General features: G+C 41.0%; 1 protein-coding gene across 1 annotated transcript in view; it reads left to right on the top strand.

Moving 5' to 3' along the window:
- Positions 1-1,125: 1,125 nt before the first annotated feature.
- The window catches only part of LOC132844846 (axin-2-like), a 54,106-nt gene continuing 49,231 nt past the window's right edge, over positions 1,126-6,000 (top strand). The window contains exon 1 of the mRNA XM_060868680.1: positions 1,126-1,227. The gene's annotated coding sequence lies outside the window, so the exon portion shown is untranslated. The remainder of the gene's footprint in view (positions 1,228-6,000) is intronic.

Genomic DNA, 6,000 nt, shown 5'->3' with positions numbered 1-6,000 from the left:
ATCTCTCTCCATTTCTTTCCACTCAGACCTTGATGTTTTTCCAATAATTGGCAGCTGCGTGCTATTCTCCCCCGTCTTCCTGCTTCTTTAAAGAGATGAATCGCTGGCAGTCGATCAAAGCTGGAGTCCTGTGTTAAAGTTGGTCCATAGCCCGAGTCACAGCTACTGACACGCAGATGGGCGTCAAGGGTCAGCAGCATAGTGGCACAGCGCTCACTTCCTGTACCTTCCTCTGATTTCATTCTCTCACATGCTCTACATCGCTACATCCTTTCCCACATGCTCTGCTCCCTCTCTGGAATTTTTTTCACCACAGGAACCTTTTCAGGAACTTTCGGAACATTTCTGTTAGAGGCTGTGATCCTTAGATGTAGTCCATGTACCCATTTTATTTCCTACCCCAGACCAGGATCTGTTAAAGAGGGACCTTGCTGTACTGATGTCATGTCTCATAACGTCATGACATCAGAATGACATCGTTTTATTTCTCTGGGTATCTGTTTGCTCATATTGACCATTGCCTGTTTTGGACACAAGTATTGCCAGAAATTTTGTATTGTTTGCTGTTCTTGTTATTTGACTCGTTCCTAATATTTTTACTTGCTATTATTAAACCCTCTGCTGTTTAACCTACATCCTACCTTTTGATTGGTCGAAGGTCTGACTGGTGACAACTGAATAAGCTTCACAAAATTCTCTGTTATAGATATGGAGAAAAATCGACTGGATATCCACGTTTTTCCTTCGACCTATTAAATATATGTCTGTAGGTGAATTCTCTAGACTAAACTGCGTAAGTGTGTGAATACTGTATGTGTGTGTGATCATACATGATGCACTGTGATAGACTGGGTGTATTCCCAGGCTCACAACCATTGTTCCCAGAATCAGCTCTAGATCCAATGCAATGATATGAAAGAAATTGTTTTCGCTAACATGCAATAATTAACACATTTGTCAGAAAAGCTCTGCTTTTTTTTTTTTTTATAACCATGCAGGATTTAACAATGCTGTTGAAATATCATATACATTGCATCACTTCTGTTACTTATTCAGGGTTAGAGTTCTTGCAATGCAATGCAGAAACTCTTCTGAAAAGTTTCAGAACTTTTTCTAATCCCACTCATTCTTTCCCTCACCTTTTCTCTCTCTGCAGCTCAGATATACAGTAGTCAGCATCAACAAGGAATCACCATGGGCCATCCACAGCTTGCCAAACCTCCACTGGTAAATATTTGCATTTCCCTTCATAACATTTAGCGGAGCAGACCAGAAGGAAAAGGGTCATGCTAAATAAAATACAATTGTACACACACCTTACAGCCATGTAGCATAGTGCATGCCTGAGAGTTTCAAAGCAGGCAAAGCAAATATGCTTAAATAAATGGATGTGGAGAGACAACATTTACCCACATGTGCTGTTCAAATGGGTGGGCATAAGGGGCCTGGGCCCACCTTAGACAGCCGTGTTTGTTATCCTATTGTGTTCACCTGTTCCATGTCAATCCTTCATTAGTTTGTCTACGTATACCAAGTGTTTTATCATGCTTTTGTACAGAGATATATCAGATCCCTGTTTCCTATATTATGCTTCCTTCTTCCCTTTCCCCATCTCTGATTTAGACTCCTTTGTATGAAGCCCACGTGTCTGTGTTACAACCTTTGCTATTGACTCTGTTTCAGTTTTTGGATTTGGCTAAATAAAACCACTACTAAGTTTCCGCACTCGCATCCTGTAGACGCATCTTACCACAAGTCACACGGTTATTATATATTATTATCGATCAATGCGCCTGCCTTGAAAAAATTCCAAGACTCAAAATTCTTCTCAGTAATTCAGCCTCTGAATATGACCAGCTGGCTACAGTTTGCCTTAGTATTATTCATTCCACGTGGGCTGGGTTTCTGTAAAATATAGATAATATCACAAGTGTTAGAGAGAGAAAACATAGCCTTTATAAAAATGTGTGCCAAATTACCCATGAAACCCTGAAAGAAGAAAAAGAGATTACACAATTCTCTTCCAAAATGGAATGTACAAGAAAGTGAAAAGAGACAATATTTTACTTTTTTAATCACGGCTAAAGAGAAATCGTTCTGTTTGCACTGGCCAAACATTTTTATCAAATGGTCAGTATCAGACATTCAGACTTTCATTACATTCCTGCTGACTGAACAAAATGAAGAAAACAGTACTTATTATCTGTTTATGTTGTGTTTAACGTTGTGGACCAACCAGAAAACAAGCATCACTTATCTATAAACAGTCAAACCCTCACCAGCATCTCTATAGTGTTAATAACACCATGACAAGGTCATGTCATGTGGTTGAGAAACTGCAAAAGTGCAAAGTCTTCAGTTTTCGACTCCAGCATGGAAAATTTTAAAAGAATGACGGTTTAAAAAAGTGCTGACACTGGAGAACTTCCTGCAAAAATGCAAACTAAACATTTCATTACAAAAGACTTGACAATAATCCCTTTGTGTTCACAATAGTATACATTACAAAGTTACTATTATAATAAATGAACAAATCAACACTTGGGTGGCACAGAGGCTTAGTGGTTAGCATGTTTGCCTCACACCTCCAGGGTTGGGGGTTCGATTCCCGCCTCCGCCTTGTGTGTGTGAAGTTTACATGTTCTCCCCGTGCCTCGGGGGTTTCCTCCGGGTACTCCGGTTTCCTTCCCCGGTCCAAAGACATGCATGGTAGGTTGATTGGCAGCTCTGGAAAATTGTCCGTAGTGTGTGATTGCCTGAGTGAATGAGAGTGTGTGTGTGCCCTGCGATGGGTTGGCACTCCGTCCAGGGTGTATCCTGCCTTGATGCCCAATGATGCCTAAGGCACAGGCTCCCCGTGACCCGAGGTAGTTCGGATAAGCGGTAGAAAATGAGTGAGTGATTGAATGAATCAACACTTTCTGAGATCAGATCAGATATCAAGAATTCAAAAGTGATGACAAGATAATAAGCTACAATACAAATGAACTCAAACAAATGCCATAATATGAGATTTGCAAGTTAATCTAACCACAATGAAAGTTATAATTCCTCTGGTAAACTAAGACAGCACTCTCCAAGACAAAAGCACAGCTGAAATCAGAAAAAAGAGTACTGAGTATCAAAAAGAACAGAACCATATGTCCTCCCCCTGTGGCAGAGCGTGTGATGGAGAGGGTTTATATTGTGTGATAATTATTAAAACGCATACATTATGGAACCATAGTAATGGGCCTAACGGGTTTGTCTTTCATGTGGTCATCCTACGGAGAAAATAAGGCCATGTTCTTGCTTTGTGATCGTTCCAGCAGTTCGCCTCCTCCTCCTACATGCAGCATTTATTCCCCAACCATTGTTCCCTGAAGTTTACACACAATAAACAATTATGTGTGTTGCCCAGAGTGGTCTGCCCGGCCCCGGTTCTCCTCTCACTTGGCTGGAGTTGAAATAAAAATGTTAATTTTGACTTGAGGAGGATTTCAAAGCCGCGCTCTCGCTGTTTCATCTCAGAGCACATTTCTGCTACACCGAGGCACAGTCATACAGAAGAGAAAGAAATAGTTTCATTTCACTTCTCCGCTCCTTTCCTTTCCTCTCCTCTTCTCTTCTCTCTGCTGTTCTCCAAGGGATAGAATGAGGCATCTGTGAACATCATTTAGTTGTGTTTAGCTTGATTTGTTTCTGCTCAATCGTGTTCAAGCTGGCGGTGCTGCACATTGTGACAATTAGTGTAAATGAATCGACTGAAGGATGTGGATCGGTTTATGGAAAGCAAAGACAACAAATGAGATTTTCCACCTATGTCCAAACGATGTCCAAACAAAACCAGATTCATCTTCATCTTTAATAGGCTTGAGACAGAGTAGTTTGGCTGAGATAGACCAGAATAGATAATCATTAAATAATACAGTGCAACAGACATGTACAGTAATACTGTAACTATGTCCAAACACATATAAACAACTAGAGAGGAAGGAAGGAAGGAAGGAAGGAAGGAAGGAAGGAAGGAGTAAAAAAATGAAGGAAAGAAAGAAAGAAAGAAAGAAAGAAAGAAAGAAAGAAAGAAAGAAAGAAAGAAAGAAAGAAAGAAAGAAAGAAACTAGTTATTCTTTCTTTATAGAAGATATAATATTTCTTTATAGAAGATATAATATTTCTTTATAGAAGATATAATAAGAGAAAATAAACAGACATATAAATGTATGAATACATGAATAAATATAAAAAAATAAAGAAATACACACACTGTGGGAACTAATGCAAAACTAGACATAATAATAACTAGACATGATTCTTTTTTTTTTTTTTAACAAATAAATAAATAAACTGGGGAAACCAGATGAACTACTATAACTCAGAAATATGGCATAATGAAGACTAAACAAGTCAAGTCAAAGTCAAGTCAAGAAGATTTTATTGTCATTTCAACCATATTTAGCTGACACAGAACACAGTGAAATAAAACAACATTTTTCCAGGACCATGGTGCTAGACAGAAAGCTACGTAAAACAACACAGTGCTTAGGACTTTAGTCCTAGCCCTCTGTAGCCAGGCTACAGCCATTAAGTGCATATTGTGCAATGTAATACAAACAGTGTGAGACAAAAGACAAAACAATACAGGACAAAATACACGAAATAGCTCTGACCAGTGCTTAGTGCTTTCTGTATATTATAAAGTACAAAGAGTATAAAGGGTGAAGAGTGTGTGTGAGGTTATCCACAATCCTGTTGGCTTTGCAGATGCAGAGTGTGTTATTGATGTCTGTGATGGAGGGAAGAGGGATTCCGATGATCTTCTCAGCTGTCCTCAATATCCGCTGCAGGGTCTTGTGATCCGAGACGGTGTAGTTCCCAAAACCAGACAGTAATGCAGCTGCTCAGGATGCTCTCGATGGTCTATCTATAAAAAGTGGTCAGGGTGGGTGGTGCTACACAGTCGTGAGTCAGCAGAGTGAACCACAGTGGATTGGGCACACAACCGGTTGTGCCTTAGATGCTGTTCCTGATCTGGACAGACTGAGGTCTCCCACTCAGGAAGTCCAGGATCCAGTTGCAAAGGGAGGTGTTCAGGCCCATCAGGCTCAACTTGTCAGTCACGTGCTGAGGGATGATTGTATTAAATGCCAAACTGAGTCAGGATGATGGTGGTTGTCTTGAGGCACGTAGGAACAATGACGCTACTCAGGGAAATGTTGAAGACATCCCCTAGCTGTTCTGTACATTCCCTGAGCACTTTACCAGGAATGTTGTCTGGTCTAGCAGCCTTCTGTGGGTTAACTCTTAGAGTTCTCCTCACATCAGCCATGGTTAGACTGAGTACCTGGTCCTTCAGAAGGATGGATGGTCTTCTTTGCCACTAGTTGTTCTGTGCCTCAAACAGAGTGTAGAAGTTGTTCAGAGCATCTGGTGGGGAGGCGTCACTGTCACAGGCAAGTGAAGTTGTCCTGTAGTTTGTGATCACCTGGATGCCCTGCCAGGGTTCTCTGGGCATGTACATGCTTTGCCTCTCTGATTGCTCAGCACAGTTTGGCCCTTTCTGTTCTTAGGCCGTCCTGCTCTGAAGGCGGAGTCTCCAGACTTCAGCAGCGCATGCAGCTTTGCAGTCATCCACAGTTACTTGTTGGAGTGTGTGGTGATGGTCTTGGAGATAGTCACATCATAAATGCCTTGCCAGGTTTTCACCTGCTTCAGAACCGCATCTGGAATTAGCATAACAGAGATGTTGTCTGAGTAGCCAAAATGGGGGCGGGGCTTCACATGGTACACACTGAGAATGTTTGTATAAACAAGATCCAGCGAGTTTGCCCCTCTCATTGCAACGTCCACATGCTGATGGAATTTAGGGTGCACTGATTTGAGATTTGCATGATTAAAATCTCTGGTGATAATATATATGGGGATTGTTAATAGCCCCATTGAGTTCACATAGTGCCTCTTTAGCATTAGCCCTGGGTGGAATGTACACTCTGACAATGAAAACCTTTGGAAACACGAAAA

The sequence above is a fragment of the Tachysurus vachellii genome, chromosome 4, assembly GCF_030014155.1.
Source record: "Tachysurus vachellii isolate PV-2020 chromosome 4, HZAU_Pvac_v1, whole genome shotgun sequence".
NCBI classification, from domain to species: Eukaryota; Metazoa; Chordata; class Actinopteri; order Siluriformes; family Bagridae; genus Tachysurus; species Tachysurus vachellii.
Note: the sequence above shows the minus strand (reverse complement) of the source record. Positions and strands in the feature narration are given on the sequence as shown.